This window comes from Engystomops pustulosus, chromosome 8 (assembly GCF_040894005.1).
Source record: "Engystomops pustulosus chromosome 8, aEngPut4.maternal, whole genome shotgun sequence".
Lineage (NCBI taxonomy): Eukaryota > Metazoa > Chordata > Amphibia > Anura > Leptodactylidae > Engystomops > Engystomops pustulosus.
This window is the reverse complement of record NC_092418.1, coordinates 75,146,684-75,169,026: the sequence shown is the minus strand read 5'-3', so window position 1 is coordinate 75,169,026 and position 22,343 is coordinate 75,146,684. Positions and strand designations below refer to the sequence as shown.

The window sequence follows — 22,343 nt, the reverse complement described above, 5'->3', positions numbered from 1 at the left end:
AAGACCTGAGAGTGGCTTGTGAGAACTTAGGCATCAATTATCTCACATGATTGGTGTGACATCAGTGTCAGCATACTCCTTGTGCTTTTAGACTAAGGGTACATTCACACGGCCGTCTAGGGGGGATGTATATGCGGCCGCATATACGTCCACGTAGACGGCAATGGCAGCCCGCTGGCAGTACCGCCCCGTACACTGAGAAAAATAGAGCAAGCTCTATCTTTCCCCGTGTGTGCGGCCATGCACCGTTGTTCACTCTGGAGGGGTCACCTCCTCCTCTGCAGCGCACAGTGGTATGCAACTGTGTGTATGTACCCTAAGGAGACATTGGCCCACATTAACAAAACATTGCAGTCTGTACTAAGTGCAGTTTGCCTGTGAAGTGTGCGGGGTGCGCCAGGTTCATGAATTGTGGTGCAAGTTCTTGATGAATATGGTATCCCTTGCACTGCTCCGACAGAGAGCACCAACTTTTTTGGGGGCACCTTTAACATAGAGTGTGAAACACATTTCTGTCTGACACTGCATGATTAAAGCGGCCCACAGACCGATGGTACATCAGAACGCCCCTTTCAGTACAGTATTTTGTGTCAAATCAGGTATAGTGCAGCCCGAACACAAATGTGTTGTATGTGACTCAATTGTGTTGCAGACACTTTATAAATACACATGCAAGCAGTTTGCACATAAAAGGACTTGCAAAGTCAGACAAAAACTGGTGCAGGGGCATTAATAAATGTGGTCAGTTAAATTTATTTTGCCATTCATTTTTAGAATGGTGAAGCTTGCAACATTCTTACCAGCCACAGGGGTCTGTCACTATGTTCCAAGTTCGTTCCATCTCGTAGTCCACAGTTCAAGTGTCATGCAAAAAGTGTAGACTATTTTGGCCTGCAACATTTATGTTTGAGATGGTAAGCTAATAATTTGATAACAGCAAAAAAGGATAAAATTGTGAAAGTAAAGTCATAATTCTACATTCTTTATCTTGGTGCAGAAATATGATGAATTAGGTCCACGAGTCCTCATTTTGTGGCTTGTTTTAGACTTCCTTCTTGCTTGAAGGTCCAAAATCTATAAAAAGTCTATTGAAAAGATATTGTTATTTTGAGAAAATTTGCTCTACAGTTAAAAGAAATTCCATTACTCACAAGCCCATGCAGTTTTTAAGCTACAAAACCCATTTCCCATACATGCATATTATTCCACAAATAATGCAGTAAAATCTGAACTTTGACCAGAACCTTTACTGAAATTATTATTGTGAAATGTGCATAGAACAGGTCCAAAATCTAGTAAAATTTAGCTGAAAAGATTTTGGTCTTTTGAAAAAAAAAGTAAAACCTGATTCAATAATGCAGTAAAATCTGATCTTTGACCCGAACCTTTACTGCAGATATTATTATGTAATATACAAGAAACTGAAAGAGCTTTCCAGTAAAAAATAGAACTTCCTACCCAAATATCTGCCTAAATAAAGCAGCCAAGAGTGGAATCCTTTATGGAACAAAATTCTAGGATGTTCCAAGATTGGCTTCTGGTTTTTTATTTACCTTGTTTAAGTAAAGCAAAACTTTTTCATTTGGTTAGTAGTAAAAATGCAATCTCAAACAAACAAAATTTCAGACTCTCTAATTCATGATGATTGCATCCGTTTTACTCAAAAGATCAGTTACAATGTTTAGAATGGTGAAACTTGCAACATTCTTACAGTCATGGCCAAAAGTTTTGAAAATGATACAAATGTTAATTTTTACAGTCTACTGCATCAGATTTTATAATGGCAATTTGCATATACTCCAGAATGTTATAAAGAGTGATCAGCTTAACAACAATTAATTGCAAAGTCAATATTTGCCTAGAAAATGAACTTTTTCCCCCAAAACACATTTCAACTTCATTTCAGGCCTTGCCTTAAAAGGAGCAGCTAACATAGTTTCAGTGATTGCTCCATTAACACAGGTGTGGGTGTTGATGAGGACAGGGCTGGAGATCAATCTGTCTTGATTAAGTAAGAATCACACCACTGGACACTTTAAAAGGAGCCTGGTGCTTGGCATCATTGTTTCTCTTCTGTTAACCATGGTTATCTCTAAAGAAACACGTGCAGTCATCACTGCACTGCACAAAACTGGCCTAACAGGGAAGAGTATTGCGACTAGAAAGATTGCACCTCAGTCAACAATCTATCCCATCATCAAGGAATTCAAGGAGAGAGGTTCCATTGTTGGCAAAAAGGCTCCAGGGCGCCCAAGAAGGACCAGCAAGCGCCAGGACCATCTCTTAAAAGTGTTTCAGCTTCAGGATCGGGCCACCAGCAGTGCAGAGCTTGCTCAGGAATGGCAGCAGGCAGGTGTGAGCGCATCTGCACGCACTGTGAGGCGGAGTCTCTTGGAGCAAGGCCTGGTGTCCAGGAGGGCAGCAAAGAAGCCACTTCTCTCTAGAAAAAACATCAGGGACAGACTGATATTCTGCAAAAGGTACAGGGAGTGGACTGCTGAGGACTGGGGTAAAGTCATTTTCTTTGATGAATCTCCTTTCAGATTGTTTGGAACATCTGGAACACAGCTTGTTCGGAGAAGACAAGGTGAGCGATACCACCAGTCTTGTCTCTTGTCTTGCCAACCGTAAAGCATCCTGCAACCATTCATGTGTGGGGTTGCTTCTCAGCCAAGGGAATCGGCTCTCTCACAGTCTTGCCTAAAAACACATCCATGAATAAAGAATGGGACCAGAATGTCCTCCAAGAGCAACTTCTCCCAACTGTCCAAGAGCAGTTTGGTGATCAACAATGCCTTTTCCTTGCCATAAAGCAAAGGTGATAACTAAATGGCTCAGGGAGCAAAACATAGAGATTTTGGGTCCATGGCCTGGAAACTCCCCAGATCTTAATCCCATTGAGAACTTGTGGTCAATCATCAAGTGACAAAAACCAACAAATTGTGACAAAATGCAAGCATTGATTGTGCAAGAATGGACGGCTATCAGTCAGGATTTGGTCCAGAAGTTGATTGAGAGCTGCCAGGGAGAATTGCAGAGGTCCTGAAGAAGAAGGGTCAACACTGCAAATATTGACTTGCTGCATTAACTGATTCTAACTGTCAATAAAAGCTTTTGTTACTCATAATATGATTGCACTTGTATTTCTGTATGTGATAAAAACATCTGACAAACACACATAAAAACCAGAGGGCAACAGATCATGTGAAAATATAATATTTGTGTCATTCTCAAAACTTTTGGCATTGACTTTACACTTTGTCCCAGGGTATTCCATCTAGTCCACAGGCCAGACTCCCTGCAAAAAGCATAGAATTTGTTGGCCTTCAAAACAAAAGTGAGAATATATGTTTGTGATAAATAGAATCCACAAGGAGGAGAAAAGACAAAGTGGCACTCACTGCAATGCCTCCCTGTGTACCTCTTATATGAATAAAGAAGACTATTTACACCATTGGTGAGTGCCACTTCGTCTCTTCTCCTCCTTGCGGATTCTACTTGTGACACTTGGAAGTTTGAGCAAAACCACGGTGAAAGCACATGCCTCCGAAACCATCTGTCATCTCTATTGTGCTGTGCCGTTTGATCTTGATGCTAGCTGTGCTCGTGTAGTCTCTGCCTCTACTTTTGATGATATGTTTGTGATATTGAGCTAATTATTTCATAAAAGAAAACAAGGTAAAATTGTGAGAGTCGAGTCATAATTCTACAAACTTTGTCTTGGTGCAAAAATATAATAAATTAGGTGTCTTCATGTGTCTTCAAGTTATGGCTAGTTTTAGACTCCCTTTGTGCTTGATGTTCCTAAATCTAGTAAAAGTTTACTGAAGACATATTGGTCTGTTGAAAAGATAATGTTTAAACCTAATCCCTTGGTAAATCCTTTACCCACAAGCCCTTGCATTTCACAAACTGCACTGCCCACCCCCCAGTGCATGCACATTATTCCACAATAATGCAGTAAAATCTGATCTTTGTCCAGAACGTTTACTGCAGATATTATTGTGAAATATACAAGACACTGAAAGTGCTTTACAATAAAAATAGGACCTCCTACCTGAATATCTGTATGAATGAAGCAGCCCAGAGTGGAATCCTTTATGGAATGAGACTCCAGGATGAAAGATTTTTCAAGATTGTCTTCTGTTTCTTTATTCACCTTGTCTAAATAAAACAAAACTTTTTAATTTAGTTAGAAGTAAAAATGCAATCTTAATCAGAAGATGTCAGACTCTCTGATACATGATGATTGCATCCGTTTTACTCAAATGTTTAGTCAAAATATTCAGAATGGTGAAACAACATTCTTACCACCCATAGGGTTTGACACTTTGTCCCAAGTTCATTCCATCTAGTCCACAGTCCAGACTCCCTGCAAAAAGTTATAAAATTTTGGCCTGAAAACAAAAGTGAGAATATATGATTGTTATAATGACCTAATAAACGGATAAAAAGAAAAACAAGGTAAAATTGTGAGTAAAGTCACATTGTACATACTTTGTTTTGGTGCAAAAATATGATTAAATTGGTTTATTTGTCTTCATGTTTGAGCTGGTTTTAAACTCCCTTCTTGCTTGAAGGTCTAAAATCTAGTAAAATTTAGCTGAAAATATTTTGGTCTTTTGAAAAAAATGTAAAACCTGATCCATGGTTTAGAGAAATTCCATTAACCACAAGCTCATGCAATTTACAAGCTACACTGCCCATCCCTCAGTGCATGCACATCATTCCACAATAATGGAGTAAAATCTGATCTTTGACCAGAACTTTTACTGCAGATATTGGGGGTCATTTACTAAGGGCCTTATTCACGTTTTCCCGACGTGTTACTCGAATATTTCCGATTTGCGCAGATTTCCCCTGTATTGCCCCGGGATTGTCGCACACGCGATCGGATTGTGGCGCATCGGCGCTGGCATGCACGCGACGCAAATCGGGGGGCGTGGCCGAACAAAACCTGACGGATTCGGAAAAAACGCCACATTTAAAAAAAGAAAAGTGTTGCGGAGCTTGCACTTACCTTCACTAGGGATAGGCCGGTGAACTTGAGTGCGTTCCAATGCTCCTCAGCAGCGACACCTGGTGGATGTCGGAGGAAATGCCTTAATGAAACCCGGCCGCACCCCAATCCACCGCAGAGAAGGCGCCGCTGGATCGCGAATGGACTGGGTAAGTAAATCTGCCCCAATGTTGTGAAATAAACAAGACACTAATAGAATTTTCCAATAAAAATAGGACTTCCTACCTGAATATTTGCCTGAATGAAGCAGCCAAGAGTAGAATCTTTTATGGAACGAGACTCTAGTATGAATGATGTTCCAAAATTGTCTTCTGTTTCTTTATTCACCTTGTCTAAGCAAAACATATTTTTTACATTTGGTTAGAAGTAAAAATGCAATCTCAATCAGAAGATGTCAGACTCTCTGATACATGATGATTGCATCCGTTTTACTCAAAAGTTTAGTTACAATGTTTAGTATAGTGAAACCTGCAACCTTCTTACCAGCCACAGGGGTCTGACACTTTGTTCCTTTTAGTCCACAGTCCAAACTCCATGCAAGAAGTGTAAATATTTTGTCCTGCAAAACAAAAGTGAGAATATATATTTGTAATAATTAGCTAATAAATTGATAACAGAAAAATAAGGTAGAGTTGTGAGAGTAAAGTCATGATTCTACATACTTTGTGCAAAAATGGATAAAATAGGTCGATTTGTCTTCAAGCTGTGGCTGCTTTTAGACTCGCTTCTTGCTTGAAGGTCCAAAATCTAGTAAATCTTTACGGAAGAGATATTGTTATTTTGAAAAAATAATGTAAAATAGAGAAAATCCATTAACCACAAGCTCATGCATTTCATAAGCTACACTGCCCATCCCTCAGTGCATGCACATTATTCCACAATAATGCAGTAAAATTTGATCCGTGGGCAGAACCTTTATTGCAGATATTAATGTAAAATATACAAGTTTCTGAAAGAATTATCCAATGGAAAATAGGACTTCCAAGCTAAATATCTTTTTAAATGACAAAGTCAAGAACTTACAGAAAGAGATTTCCAGATTACAGATGGTCCCAGAGATTTTTCTCTGTTTTTTTATGCACGTTTTCTAAATAAAACAAAACTTTCTCATTTGTTTAGTTGTAAAAATGCAATCTCAATCAGAAGATGTCAGACTCTCTGATACATGATTATTGCATCTCTTTCTCAAAAGATTGGCTATAGAGTTTAGAAAGGTGAAACTTGTAACATTCTTACCAGTTTTTCATCGCCCAAGCATGATACCAAAAATGTATAATTCTCTGGCTTGCAAAATAAAAATGAGAAGTCACTTTAGTCATAATGAGCTAATAAGATGGTAACTTACTTATACATTTCTACATACTATGACTTGTAAAAAATTTTGAATTTGTTCCATGCATCTTCTTGTTTGTTTCTTTTTTTCAATCTGATATTTAATTTTATTTTGCAGGTATAAATGGTAGAGAACCTTGCGATTTGCTTTGTTTTTTTCTAATGAAATTTTATTGTTATTATGCAACATACAGCGCTTAATTTACATGTCAATTGCATCATCATTTCCCCCTTTGCTTGGTATGAGATAACCACAGTGGTGTTGGTATAAGTATATTGTAAGGGCTCATTCACATGGCCGTCTGCGGGGACGTACATGTGGCTGCAAATTTGCGGCCCCATATATGGCAATAGCGGCACTGCGCAGCTACGGTGCCATACATGTGTGGCACTGATTCGGGCCGTACACCGCAAAAAGATAGAGCATGCTCTATCTTTCGACGAGTGTGCAGCCGTGTGCCGCTATTCTCTATGGAGGGAGGAGGGGTCACCTCCTCCTCCTCTCCAGCACACGGCGGGCATACCGCGTGTGAATGTACCCTAAGGGATAGTATGGCTAGTGACATGAAATCATGGCTGGTATTTACTTTGAGTCTCCTGACTACCGTCAGCCAGAGATAACCTTAGAATTCATCTTTTTTTATAAACTAAATATTATATTGTGCTTTTCTATGAATTAAATTATATTGTATACCCTTGTAATGAATAGTGGATTGATCCCCTCCTTGTTTTACACAGTACAGTGGAACCTCATGATTTTATTGTTTTTAAATTTTAATTCTCTAAATGATTCTATTGGCAATTTGTTTATTAATTTTACATATAACTGTCCCTATTTTTCCAATCTAACATGTGTAACTATAAATGGTTATAACTAGTGATGAGCAGACACTAATCACAATGTTGAAGTCCATACCAAACATTGGAGGTTTGGGTATCCCGAATCCGGACATCAATTAATAGTTTGTTTCTCTCTTTCAATTCTGCTTTTGTCCTCTGCTGTTAACTCCCCCGTTTGATGCTAGCACTCCTGAATCTGCGCTTTCTTTATTCTTGGGTCACTAACATTAAGGCTCAACAGTAAAGCCCAGGCTGCCATCATTTACCGGCAAAATGACATCATATCCCATTGTAGTTTCTTCCAATGGATTTAGATCACATAAACCCTTGTAGTAGTGACTCCTTTCCTGTAGGCAGGATTACTATTTTCCAGACAACAAGGCCATGTTCAACCCTCCTCTTCTACAGAGCTCTGCTATAGAAAAAGGGTGTGAATGCACCCTTAACCACAATAAACAGCTCTACATACTGTCACGGTTACACCCGCGATCCTCGGTACGGATTGAGGGTGTACCCGTGCCTGCTGCCGCGGTCCCCGCTCCCCCAGCTCTCACTTACCTCTCCAGGCTCCGGCCTGCACTCTTGCTCCCAGCATGTAGGCCGCATGCTGCTTCCATGCAGTCGCGTGCTCCTGCCACTAGAGGGGGCGCGCCCAGACTTCTCCCAGCCTTAAAGGGCCAGCGTCCTCCTTATTGGCTCTTGCATTCCAGGCTCGGCTATTTAGCCTGGCGACTCCCAGCATCCCCTGCCGGATCTTCAGCTCATTCTACTGAGGAGAAAGCCTTCTTGAGCGTTTCCAGACGCCTCTGAGTTCCCATGTTCCCGAGCGTTTCCAGACGCCTCTGTGTATTCTGCGATTCCTGTATTCCTGGTTTCCTGTGTTTCCTTGTTCCGTGGTCCTGCCTGCCTGCCTTCCCGTGGTCCTGCCTGCCTGCCTTCCCGTGGTCCTGCCTGCCTGCCTTCCCGTGGTCCTGCCTGCCTGCCTTCCCGTGGTCCTGCCTGCCTGCCTTCCCGTGGTCCTGCCTGCCTGCCTTCCCGTGGTCCTGCCTGCCTGCCTTCCCGTGGTCCTGCCTGCCTGCCTTCCCGTGGTCCTGCCTGCCTGCCTTCCCGTGGTCCTGCCTGCCTGCCTTCCCGTGGTCCTGCCTGCCTGCCTTCCCGTGGTCCTGCCTGCCTGCCTTCCCGTGGTCCTGCCTGCCTGCCTTCCCGTGGTCCTGCCTGCCTGCCTTCCCGTGGTCCTGCCTGCCTTCCCGTGGTCCTGCCTGCCTTCCCGTGGTCCTGCCTGCCTTCCCGTGGTCCTGCCTGCCTTCCCGTGGTCCTCGTGTCCCTACCTTGGCTGCCACCGTGGGCCTAGTCGCACCCGTGGAGCGACCTGGTGACTCCCCGCCGCAGCAAGTCCATCCCGCTTTGCGGCGGGCTCTGGTGAAGACCAGGAGTTCACTTAGACTCCGCTCCCGGGTGCGGCTAAGGTTGTTATCTCCCGCGGTGGTCCAGGGAGTCCACTCACTTAGTCCTAAGGGACTATTTCCCCATAGACTGTGACAGTAAGATCCGGCCATGGACTCCGCCAAGGTCATGATCTCTGCCAAAGCCATGAACAATGTCAAGGATCCGTACCAGCTTCTGGGTGACCTTCCCAGCACTATTGCCCAGCAGGCCCAAGAGATTGCTACGCAAAAAGAACTCTTGGACAAACTCGCTGCCACCCTGCGGTTTATTACCTCCCAGCAGCAGGCTCCTGTGACTCCTCCTGTTGTTTCTGTCCCACAGCCATGTTTTTCGGCAGCGAACTCTGGATCAGATTTTTTGATGCCAAACAAATTTGATGGCAACCCCAATTTTTGCAGGAGTTTTGTCGTCCAGTGCTCGTTATACATCAAGCTGACGTCCTCCCAGTCCACCCCCGAACGCACTAAGTTGGCATGTGTTTTTTCTTTGCTCACTGGAGAGGCGCTGGACTGGGCTACTCCTCTATGGGATAGTGGTGACCCGGACATGGTTACCCATACCAAGTTCCTGGCAAAAATCAAGTCCAAATTTGAACCACCTCAAGTTATACCACCTCATCTGTCCTGCGTGGTTCCGGTGGCCTCAGTGGCTCCGCAGCTCCCCGCAGCTGCTCCAGTGGCTCCGCAGCTTCCCAGAGCTGCTCCCGTGGCTCCGCAGCTTCCCAGAGCTGCTCCCGTGGCTCCGCAGCTTCCCAGAGCTGCTCCCGTGGCTCCGCAGCTTCCCATAGCTGCTCCCGTGGCTCCGCAGCTTCCCAGAGCTGCTCCCGTGGCTCCGCAGCTTCCCAGAGCTGCTCCCGTGGCTCCGCAGCTTCCCAGAGCTGCTCCCGTGGCTCCGCAGCTTCCCAGAGCTGCTCCCGTGGCTCCGCAGCTTCCCAGAGCTGCTCCCGTGGCTCCGCAGCTTCCCAGAGCTGCTCCCGTGGCTCCGCAGCTTCCCAGAGCTGCTCCCGTGGCTCCGCAGCTCCCCGCAGCTGCTCCAGTGGCTCCGCAGCTCCCCGCAGCTGCTCCAGTGGCTCCGCAGCTCCCCGCAGCTGCTCCAGTGGCTCCGCAGCTCCCCGCAGCTGCTCCAGTGGCTCCGCAGCTCCCCGCAGCTGCTCCAGTGGCTCCGCAGCTCCCCGCAGCTGCTCCAGTGGCTCCGCAGCTCCCCGCAGCTGCTCCAGTGGCTCCGCAGCTCCCCGCAGCTGCTCCAGTGGCTCCGCAGCTCCCCGCAGCTGCTCCAGTGGCTCCGCAGCTCCCCGCAGCTGCTCCAGTGGCTCCGCAGCTCCCCGCAGCTGCTCCAGTGGCTCCGCAGCTCCCCGCAGCTGCTCCAGTGGCTCCGCAGCTCCCCGCAGCTGCTCCAGTGGCTCCGCAGCTCCCCGCAGCTGCTCCAGAGACTCTCCAGACTCTGCAGCTTGCCACGGCTGCTCCAGTGGCGCCCCAGTCTCAGCAGCTTGCCACGGATGCCCCAGAAACTCCGCAGCTTGCCACGGCTGCTCTGACCTCCCCTGAGGCTGCTCCGGTGTGCCTAGAGCCGGCCCAGCCTGCTTCCCAAGTCTTCCCGGAGCCTTCTCTCCTCCTAAGGTGTCTCATCACCAAGAAGAATTGGAGGAGGCGAAGAAAGAACAGCGGGCTGAAGAAGAAGAGAAGAGGGGCCCTAAGGGGGGGGGTACTGTCACGGTTACACCCGCGATCCTCGGTACGGATTGAGGGTGTACCCGTGCCTGCTGCCGCGGTCCCCGCTCCCCCAGCTCTCACTTACCTCTCCAGGCTCCGGCCTGCACTCTTGCTCCCAGCATGTAGGCCGCATGCTGCTTCCATGCAGTCGCGTGCTCCTGCCACTAGAGGGGGCGCGCCCAGACTTCTCCCAGCCTTAAAGGGCCAGCGTCCTCCTTATTGGCTCTTGCATTCCAGGCTCGGCTATTTAGCCTGGCGACTCCCAGCATCCCCTGCCGGATCTTCAGCTCATTCTACTGAGGAGAAAGCCTTCTTGAGCGTTTCCAGACGCCTCTGAGTTCCCATGTTCCCGAGCGTTTCCAGACGCCTCTGTGTATTCTGCGATTCCTGTATTCCTGGTTTCCTGTGTTTCCTTGTTCCGTGGTCCTGCCTGCCTGCCTTCCCGTGGTCCTGCCTGCCTGCCTTCCCGTGGTCCTGCCTGCCTGCCTTCCCGTGGTCCTGCCTGCCTGCCTGCCTTCCCGTGGTCCTGCCTGCCTGCCTTCCCGTGGTCCTGCCTGCCTGCCTTCCCGTGGTCCTGCCTGCCTGCCTTCCCGTGGTCCTGCCTGCCTGCCTTCCCGTGGTCCTGCCTGCCTGCCTTCCCGTGGTCCTGCCTGCCTGCCTTCCCGTGGTCCTGCCTGCCTTCCCGTGGTCCTGCCTGCCTTCCCGTGGTCCTCGTGTCCCTACCTTGGCTGCCACCGTGGGCCTAGTCGCACCCGTGGAGCGACCTGGTGACTCCCCGCCGCAGCAAGTCCATCCCGCTTTGCGGCGGGCTCTGGTGAAGACCAGGAGTTCACTTAGACTCCGCTCCCGGGTGCGGCTAAGGTTGTTATCTCCCGCGGTGGTCCAGGGAGTCCACTCACTTAGTCCTAAGGGACTATTTCCCCATAGACTGTGACACATACTTTATGTGGCCCCCATTAATTGTTTCACGTAGATCGTTCTTCTGAGCCATGTAGGTTATTACTGTAAATGGAGAATCAATGCAGCTGATTGGCATCGGGGCCACCGTACCAGCAGGGTAATAATACTTCTCTCACAATTTTTGAGGAGTATTTTTAACCGGGGAGGAGTACGAAATTTTCATAAATAAATATATAACTCCTAGGCGTATATATAGTGTTAAGAGACGTCTATTAATACAAGGAAAAAATTACAGCTCCTGTTTTCTGTGCTTAAAAGGGTTTTCCCACAAATTCAAGTTAGGCCATATCCACGTGATAGGGCCCAATTTGAATTCTTGGGAAAACCCTTTTAGGGCGCATTCACACGATGCGTTGCGTCACAGTTTTTTTTTACGCATTCCAAAGGCTTCACATGTTGAATGCGCATCGTTTGAATGCACCCTCAAATTGCAGGTATGTATTAAAGAAGTGGTGCACAACATTTTTGTGGTGTCTTCACACATGGTGTTTTCAAACACATCAGAACAGCGGAGAAGAGATTTGCATAATTACATTGCAGTCAACATTGTGTTAACAAAACACATGCAGCAACACAATTTTATTGCTTTTTGTAAACAAAATGTTGACAGTAATGTAATTAGGCAAATTTCTTCTCAGCTGTTGTGATGTGTTTGAAAATGCATGTAATAACCTCACCCTTAGGCTACATTCACACTACCATATGGGGGAGGTATGTAAGTCGTGGAGTCATGGCATGGGTGCCCCCGGGATCCATGTTGCGGATCGCGGGTGCACCCGGCACCGTCGTCTGCTACTGCCCCGCTCCCCACAGGTCAGTACTTACCTGTCCCGGCTCCTGATGGCTCGGCTCCGTCCTGGCCGCAGCTAGGGCCCGCGCGCCTATTCTCTAAGATATTAAAGGGCCAGCGTCCTCCTTATTGGCGCTGGCATTCCCGGCTCTGCTATATAGCCTGGTAATTTCCAGCATCCCCTGCCGGATCTTCAGGTCATTCTACTGAAAGCCTTCCTGAGCGTTTCCAGACGCCTCCGAGTCTCCTGAGCATTTCCAGACGTCTCCGTGTTCCTGTGGTGTTCCCGTGTTCCTGTGGTGTTCCCGTGTTCCTATCCTATGGCAGTCCTTTAATCCTGTGGTGGTCCTGTAATCCAGTGGTGGTCCGGTTGTCCTGTGGCGGTCCAGTTATCCTCTAGCGGTCCGGTTATCCTGTGGCAGTCCGGTATCCTAGTGGTCTTCCGAGGTCCTGTCAGCCGTCCATCCGAGGTCCTAACTGTCATCCATCCGTGGTCCAGCCTGCCCTGTGTCCCTACATTGGCTGCCACCTTGGGCCTAGTCGCACCCGTGGAGCGACCTGGTGGCTCCCCGCCGCAGCAAGACCATCCCACTGTGCGGCGGGCTCTGGCGAAGACCAGGAGTCCACTTTGACTCCGCTCCCATATTGCGGCTAGCAGCTTTATCCCCCGCGGTGGTCCAGGGAGTCCACAGATTTTAGTCCCCAAGGGACTATTCCCATAGACTGTGACAGTCACTAATATTCATTTAAAATTGCAAGACATTTGTTTTTACCATTAATAGGAGATAAAGATTATATATTTTTTATCATCTGGCTTATATACTTTTTGAATAGGTTAGTGGGGAAAAAAAATCCTGTCTGTGATTATGGTCAGTATGTTATCAATGGGAATCACAAAGAAAATGTAGTGAAGAAAAAATTGTGTGAATGAGCCCTTATATAGAAGCAGCAGCAGCAGTCCTGTGTATGGATTTTATATGTGGGGGCTTTCGAAGGCCCAGTTAAAAGTTTACAATGAGGCCCAGTGATTTCTAGTTATGCCCCTGTCTTTTTAGTGTCATGTGGCATCAAAATTAGGTAGCCCCATTGTGGCAGATGGGTTCTAACTGTTTAATCTCCTGTTTTACATGTAGCAATAATACACATAATATATTCAATCTTTACCTGTATCTTTGCACTCTGCAAGAAATTTCAAAATATCTTTTATGTCCCTCATAAACTCATCGTATCATTAATAGGAGTGTAAAGGCAGGTAGAGTATACAGCTTAATGCAGTCCTGCATGGACTAATTCCCATTGACCATATCCCTTCACCACAAGATCACACCCATTTTCCATAGGCTACACCCCTTAGTCAGACAAGTAATTAAAAGGACATCTACCATCAGGATTATGGATTATAAACCAAGTACATTTACATGGTGGTGTGTGCCCCTTTTGTCAGGATCTGCTCTTCTTTAAGATTTTTATGCCATAGTTTTTACAAAAAAAGGCTTCAAAATGAGCCTGAGGGGCTCCACGCTCCATAGAAGTTAATGGAGCCTGGAGCCCCTCAGGCTCATTTGCATAATTTTAAAGCATATTTTCTTCAAAATCGAGGCCATAAGAAGTTAAAAGAAGAGCCGATCCTAATAAAGGGGGAATACACCAACATGTAACTATATTTAGTTTGTAATCCATGATCCTGATGGTAGATTTCCTTTAAAGTGCCAAAGAGGTCTTAAAGCCTTCATAAATGTGGCACAAGGCATTTTAGACAGGTTTTTTGGTGCACATCCACCAGAATTATGGTGCAAGTATGTTAAAGCGTAAATAAACTTTCATTTTATTTTTTTAAAATATGAGTCCTAATAATTAAAAAAACAATGTATTTTGTATTGTTTCTGTTTTATGCTTTATGAAAGAGCAGTAAAGTTCTGTAAATTTCCTACTTGAATGGTTTCTGCTGTTGCTAACTTAGACACAGAGGGGGTCATTTATTATGGCCTTTCACACAGAAAACTGGCAGTTTTTTTTTTTCCTTTCTGCGCCTCTTTCGCCTTAATTTATGACGTGTGAGCTCCACAATATTAGTGTTTTCCAAAACTCCTGACTTGACTATTTTTGAAGAAAAATTTTGGCACCACTTTTGGCTCCACCAGTTTTTGGGTGCTTCTATTTTTACGACTTGTTTTGTCAGCTAAAAGCTGGTCTAGGGAGTTCTAAACCTTTTACTCCGTGTGGCAATTTTTAATCCCTTTCGCCACAAACCTACATCCCACTAAACAATATAGCCCAGTTTCAACACCACCCTGCACCTTAGATAAGTGTCTTAGATAAAACTGTTCTAGTTGCCCATAAAAACCAATTAGAGCTTAGTTATAATTTCAAAAACAGCTGTGGGGAAATTAACGCTTAGCTATTTTTGGTTGCCATGGAAAACTAGAACAGTTCTGCTCTCATACACTGATAAATCTCCCTCCTTGAAGGTCTCTAAATTATGTAATGTTATCCAAATAATTAATTTTGGGTCAGGCACGTCTTGAACTCACAAGCTCCACTCTCTACCATTCCATAGAGATTTACTAGCTGTCAAGTTTTTATCTAAGACCTCACTAAGACCTTCCACATAGTTACAGTGTTCCACAAGCTCAATGCATTGCTATATAGAGATGTATATTCTCAGAGATCTCTCTATATATCACTACAATATTTTTTTCTTAATTAGTTAAAGATAATAGATAAAGATATAGAAAGATCTCTGAGAAGATTAATCCAGTGCATTGAGCTTGTGGAACAGTATACCGTATATATACTAGAGTATAAGACGAGACCCCTAATCTTAATAAAAAACTGGAAAAACCTATAAGCCCAAAGTGTGAAATGCATTGGTCACAGCCCCCCTCCCAGTATATAGCCTGCCTTTCCCAGTAGTATATAGCTTGTCATCCCCTGTAGTATATAGCCTGCCAGCCCCTATAATGTATAGCCTGCCAGATCCTGTAGTATATAGCCTTATAGCTCCTGTAGTGCATAACCTGCCAGCCCCCTGTAGTATATAGCCTGCCAGCCCCTGTAGTGTATAGCCAGCATGCCATTGTAGTATATAGCCTGCTAGCCCCCTGTAGTGTATAGCCTGCCAGCCCCTGCCCCTCAGTATATAGCTTGCAGCCCCTACCCTCCCCCCCCAGTATATAGTCGGCAGCCCCCTGTCCCCAATATAATGCCTGTAGAAAAAAAAACAAAATGTGTACTCACCTTCCGACGTCACCCTGGACGGTCCTCTTCTATCCACCAGACATTAGAATGTCAGTATGCGGCTGACGCCACAATGCCTGCGACAGACCGCACAGGGACATGGAGTCGATGCCGGAGCCACGAAGGATAGAAAAGGACCTTGGGTATTTCAGCACATTTTGCCTGAGGTAAAACCGTTCTAGTTGCCCATGGGAACCAATTTAATTTTATAAACAGTTGTGGGAAAATGAAAGGTGAGCTCTTATGCCATGGAAAACTAGAACAGTTCTGCTCTCAGACACTTCTGATAAACCTCTTACCTTGTGTCAGGGGAAGCCTTCAGAGATGTAGAAACACCATATATGGACAGATGACGTGGTTTCTGCTCTGCAGACAGCTTGACACATCTCCTCAAAGAGAATAACCCTGCACACAGCTGCTATGGGATCTCAATACTTGATATCAGAGCAGGGCGTGTGCCCAACTGTCAGGATAGCTCGTACTCTGGGGGAGATTTATCATTGGTTTTGCTGGGCTTTTTTGGCATAAGAAAGTGTCATAAATGTCGAATAGAGATTTTTTGTGACTTTTCATTGCTAAAAAGCCACACAGGACTATTCCACTATAGTGACATAAATATAGAACTACTGCTAGTGCAACGGCGTGCAAAGCCACATTCACGACTTGCAAATTTTAAAAAAAGTTGTAAGAGAGTTGCATAGTCACTTGCACAGTTACTAATGAATCTGATGGGGAGCGAAGCTGCAAAGACAGACAGAACTGTCCCAAGGACCCTGCCTAGTGATAAATCTCCCCCTCTGTGTCTAAGTTAGCAACAGCAGAAACCAGTGAAGTAAGACATTCACAGAATGTGCACTTTCATACAACAGAAACAATGCAAAATAAATCACATATTACATTCTTTGATTAGGACTCATACTTTATTAAAATTAAAATTCGTTTGAAAGTTTAGTTACACTTTAATAAAGTCTCTCCATTGTCTAGTATAATCTTACACCTTCTATTAGTTCAGTGCAGTCTATCTATTAGACTAGCTAAACCATAAATCGCACATGAAATGACAAAAATCTTTATTAAAGTTCACAAGATGAAAACAATAAAAAAACAAACAATAAAAGACTATAAAATTGGAATAGTGTTCACCTACTCCACATGGTCAGTTCACATAATACAATTAGGTAATTTACCAGTGAGACAAGCATATTCATAAATAATTGCTTATTGTGGTGTAACATTGGCCACACCCACTTATACCTGACCACTCCCCTTGTTGGATGCAAAAAGTGTAACTCTATAAGTGTGGCCCAAAGTCCAGATTTCTGTTGTGGATCTCGTGCCATGGGCTGTTCAGAAAATACAAAAGCAGTTGCTACAAACCTAACATGTGCTGTTACTAAGGAAGGAGCATCTGCAGCTCTTGGGTCCCATTTCCGAACCGAACCGGAAACCTGCAAATGTGAACAGGACCAAATAATTGTCACTTTATTGTAATCAGCACAAAAAAATACCATATTATACCAATTATATAATATATATATGGCATATATATGTCTCTTTCCTCTTCTTAACCCTTTATCAACTTGTATGCTGTTTACCTTACTTCTATCTTAAATCCCATACAGTATTTCAGTTTCTTGAAATCTGATTACCTTCTATTAACCACCATGTAACTTTGTATGACATTGCTCCCAGTTGTCCCTCCTTGTGTCTCCTCTTGTAGTAGGTTCCCACTACTACACAATGTACCAGCTACCAATTACTGTGCTGTACAAGATGTTCTCCAGCCCCACATGCCACGCTACATGCCCCGACCATGTGTTTATATCTGCTACCCAACCATAGGACATCTCCCTCACCTATTATCATCCTGTATCTCCTGTGATGTCCCTCATGGATGTCATAGTTGGACCTGGAGGTGGAAGTTGGATCTTTGTGCTGAGATTCCTGCTGGAACGTGGTCTGTGAAGTCTCTGATGTGTCTGATGTCTTCTAACTGCAGCAACTGTCACAATCCAACTGTCATCTCCTTAGTGACAGTAAGGAAGCCTCTGATTGGTTGCTACTATCAGGTACTTTTTCATAGAAGCATACAAACATCTCATTGGTTGATTCAGTCATATCCATTTGATGGCAGAAAGAAGCAAGCATCTGATGGGCCATTTTAACAGTTGTGTTTCAAAGATCTGATTGGTTTACTCTGTGTCAGTAATAAGCAAAATGGAAACTAAGTATTCATTGGTTCAGATGTAAAATTGTACATGGATTCATTAATAAACGTCTTATATAGCTATAGTTTTTGTTTATACTAAGAATTCATTTTCACACTAGGTTATTCAATGTTATTAGATCATAGATCTATGCAATTTGCCCTTTGGGACTTATCCTCTGCCAAGGGGAAACCAAAATCCTTCTGCTACGTATCACATGGAAACCTGAATTGCAATGGCAGAGGAAAAGTCAGCATCACCTGGCAATACTACATGACAGAGAAGATGATTTTCCTTGAAGTAACTCCGCTACCTGTCAATGTATCAAACATCTGCTGAGGAGAAATCTACATTTCTTCTGCTGCCTGTCACAAGGAATCCCTATTGTGAGGATAAAGTCACCACTTATTGGAAATGATATGGTAAAAAAAATTCCAATTCAAATAAGGCTCCGTTCACATGACCGAACTAGCGGAAATGATCTGGCCTTACAAATCGCAACCATCAAGGCCCCTACAGAGGTCTATTATCTCTCACACAGGGGGAAATTTATCAAGGCTTCTACACTAGAAAACTAGTGTAGAAACCCAAAATAATCACATTTACTAGCGAAATGGCAGTAATCTCATGCACCGGCATGTGATAAATCTCCCCCATACTAGTTCACTGCAAGGTGGCTACACCGCAAAACATAGGGCTGGTCCTGTTTGGATTTACAATATGGCTGCTCAGCTTTCTATCGGGTGTGGAGAGGTAAGCAGAGCGTTCTGGCCTGGGTCAGCATACCGTCATGTGAATGAGGCCTAACTCTGCTACCTGTCAATGGAGAAATCCTTTACCATAGGGGAACATGCATCACTCTCCTAACCTGTCACTAGGAGACATTCCCATGACAGAGTAATAATGCAAATCAAGCTCACCGCTCTGCATAGGTTCAGGATTTAGCAAGGATCAGTGAAAGGATATATGCCAAAAAAGAAGAGATGAGGACTCAACTTACATGTCCCAAAAACCTTTTGATTCTTTATTGGTACAAAGTTACAAACATCTAGATGGTAAAACCAGAAAGTCTACTAACCGGGTAAACCCGGCTTTGCTCCATAGACGCTGTGGTCTCTATGACTGCGGCGCGAATGGGGGATAAACAACCGGGATCGTGAGTATCTCTATCTGGGGTGTCACATACAGCTGAGCTCCCGCAGTGACTCTGCTACTGAGATGGAGACATGCAGAGCCCTACATGTACGTCGGGATGCGCCAACTGAGCCCCCATATGTCTTTGCATATTAAAAAAATATGACTGGGAATGAAAATGGAAAACGGAAGTGAAAACAGAAACACAAAATTTTAAGCAGTTTTGAAATAGTTATGGCCTGTTTTTTCTAATTATATTTTCTAAAATATAACTGGTATTACATGAAATACATAGGACCAGACATTTCCAAAAATTCATTTGTTCATGCATTATTGCTATGGAATAAGGCACCTGTGACCTTTCCATGACTAGGTGCTCATACATCTCCAGCTGCAGATGGCGTCCATCTGCTCATACATGTTTACTGCAACGCATTGATTATGCAGAAAGTAGTGTAACACTATAGCATGACTTCTTTTTCCAAGCAGTCACTTGCCAACTTGTGCACTGCATATTTAATTCTATTAGCCATGGTATATTAATAAATGAACAATCCAGATGTTGCTTCAGAAAATACCAGGAGTATCTATTAATAGCAAAAAAGGAAGCAGCACATGCGATAACTGATACTCAGGTGCCAGGCCCAGGGCCCAAAATCAGTCCATCCAATGAATAGCAAAGAGAAAAATGGCAGCACTCAAGTTATTTAGTTCACAGTAGTAGTTTATTTAGTTCACAGTAATACTGCTCAGTTCTCACAGTTGTCCTAAATTTCTTAGGGAATCAATATATACAAGTATCTATGTGTATCAAGTTTCATTGGGCGTTGAATGCACCAATCACTGTGTGGAGCGGGAAACCAAAAGAACTGGTATAATATATCTGCCTCATCGTCTCATCAAAGAGAGTACTGGTCTTTAACTCAAATAGATGATAGGGCCATGGAAGGGAGCAGCTTCTTCAGGGAATACCAAGCAAAGTGCAAACCAATATCAATGCAAATCTCATGGGGGAAGAACATCACTTCCTCTGGTGAAGAGACTGCTCATGTCTTTTGTAACCCAGGCGAGCTGTGGTGTTATAGCCATGCAGGAGAAAGGAGAGGTAAGCACTTCTAACCGGCACCGTAATACAGTAAAACATAGGAAATGTCCTACATTTTTCTTGGTCAGCATGTGCTCATCCTACTGTGACTGGATGCCATAGACGTCACAGTGCCATATGGGAACCGTGATCCGCCACACAATTTGCAGTAGGATCACAGTCTTTTATAGACGTTTCCAATAGATGTCATAGACTCCATAGACGTCCATGGCATCAGCTCCAATTCTGTTTGTGTGCATGAGGCCACACAGGAGAGGTAGGAGTTGCTATTCAGTTGGTAGGTTATTTTTGGCCATACAAGTCTGTCTGCTGCTTCAAGGGTAAAAGAGACCAAGGAGAAGGAAGGAAAGTTGAATATCAGATGGAGGACAGCTGATTGACAGACAGAGAGTGTGAGAGAGAATTCATCAAGCATACTTTTTATATAAGCTGATGTCACAACCAGGAAGTCCCGTCCACTTCATGAGAAGCTGAATATATAGAAGGGTTACTAAAAGACTACATACATGTGACATCACATGATATAATAAGTAATAGCCAGCACGGAATAACTAAGGATAGAACTTATCAGACTAACTCATCTGCTTCTATGAAAAGGTGAGTAGATGCCTGGATGGAGGAGCTGCTGTGGATATTGGGGGTCATTTACTAAGGGCCCGATTCGCGTTTTTCCGACGTGTTACCCGAATATTTCCGATTTGCGCCAATTTTCCCTGTATTGCCCACGGGTTTTTGGCGCACGCGATCGGATTGTGTCGCATTGGCGCCAGCATGCTCGCAACGGAAATCGGGGTGCATGGCCAAGCGAAAACCCCACGGATTCGGAAAAACCGCCGCATTTAAAACAATAAAAGTGTCGCTTGGGACGCGCTTACCTTCACTTGGTCCGGCCCGGTGAACTTGAGTGCGTTCAGATGCTTTTCAGCGCAGCAGCGCCACCTGGTGGACGGCGGAGGAACTGCCTTAGTGAATCCCGGCCGGACCCGAATCCACCGCAGAGAACGCGCCGCTGGATCGCGAACGGACTGGGTAAGTAAATCTGCCCCATTGTGTTCTTGGACTTTACAAAGGCATTTGACACTGTCCCTCATAGACGCCTGATGTATAAAATAAGGTCTAGTGCTTTGGCAGGAATCATTTGCAATTGGATTGAAAACTGGCTGAAGGATCGTATCCAGAGAGTTGTGGTCAATGATTCCTACTCAGAATGGTCACCAGTAAGTGGTTTACCCTAGGGTTTAAGCCAAAGTAGCAGAGCACTGTGAGGTCTGTGTTAGAAGAAAACCAGTAGAACCAAACAGATTCAATGTCACCAAATGAAAGGGACTTCTAACAAAGTCTATTTGGAAAGCAAATAAACTAAAAATAATTTCATATTTTCACTATAATGTAGGATATGAGTTAAGGGGACTATCATTAGATTTGACCTCATTAAAGGACATCTACCACCAAATTTACTGGTGGTAGACTGTACCCACTGTCATGCTCGTTACCTTAGGGGGTCTTCTGTGTCAGTTTTCTGCTCCTTAGTAAGGTCTGTTTGTCCAAGAAAACTATTTTCAAAAATATGGTAATGAGCCGGAGGTGCTCAGGCAGTCAGCCGAGTGGCTCCTGGCTCCGGCCTCTAATAAACTATGCACGCCCCCGTAAAAAACGTTCATATTGTGATGGGTGCCTCCGCGATTCATGTCATGGTTCGCAGAGACACACATGCCCCACTCCATTGCCATGCCCCCCCAGCACAAACTCACCTCTCCATGCTCCCGTCCGGCCTAGGCCATGCACGCGTTCCAGCTCCCTGGCACTCGTAGATTTAAAGGGCCAGCACACCGCTGATTGGCACTGGCACTTCCGGGTTTGCTTAAAGGCCGGCTGTTCCCATGATTCCCTGCCAGATGTTTGAGCTTCATAGTGAGAAGAGAAAGCTTCCTTTGTTGTTCCTTCGTTGTCCTGAAAACACACAGGACCCCGGATTTGGACTTTGACCTTCCATCACTGCCCTGACTCTGTGCCTGAAACTTTCTACGAGACTGCCCGCTGAATTTGTACCTCAACCTTGGCTGACACTACGGGCTAGTCGCACCTGTGGAATGACCTGGTGGCGAGCTCTGGTGAAGACCAGGTGCCACTTATATTTCGGTCCCAGGCATCGGCTAGTACCATCTCCAACGGTGGTCCAGAGTGGTCCAGAGGGTCCACGTATAATGTCCCTCCTGCGAGCGCACCAGACAGCTGTCTGCAAGGCTTGCTCGTTTGTGGTAACACTTTTCTTGTGCAGCTGACTGGAGACCAGTGGGGCTGCGCAGGGAAACCCGACTGGTCTCTAGGCAGCTGCGCAAGAAAAGTGCTACTAGGCACGCGTGAGACTTGCAGACAGCCGGGTGACATCACCGGCTGTCTGCTGCGCTTGCAGGAGGGACATTATATGAATTTTTATTACGGGGTTGTGCATAATTTATTAGCGGCCATAGCCAGGAGATGCTTGGCTGACGTATGCCTGAGCACCTCTGGCTCATTACCATATTTTTATAAAATCATTTCCTTAGACAAACAGAACTTTAAC

The 22,343-nt window shown here is 45.0% G+C and overlaps 1 long non-coding RNA gene across 4 annotated transcripts; it reads right to left on the bottom strand.

The window, feature by feature from the left end:
* Positions 1–745: 745 nt before the first annotated feature.
* On the bottom strand, positions 746–17,350 carry LOC140074642 (uncharacterized). 4 transcript variants are annotated; one of them, XR_011849226.1, is made up of 9 exons: positions 17,191–17,350; positions 16,712–16,782; positions 6,257–6,304; positions 5,683–5,776; positions 5,504–5,579; positions 5,246–5,352; positions 4,312–4,397; positions 4,058–4,164; positions 746–1,085 (listed from the first exon to the last, which is right to left on the bottom strand). It is a non-coding gene; the product is annotated as an uncharacterized lncRNA (long non-coding RNA). The 4 variants fall into 4 exon arrangements; XR_011849227.1 differs by lacking the exon at positions 6,257–6,304 and adding an exon at positions 4,498–4,603; XR_011849228.1 differs by lacking the exon at positions 6,257–6,304 and adding an exon at positions 4,498–4,589.
* Between the last annotated feature and the right edge of the window lie 4,993 nt (positions 17,351–22,343).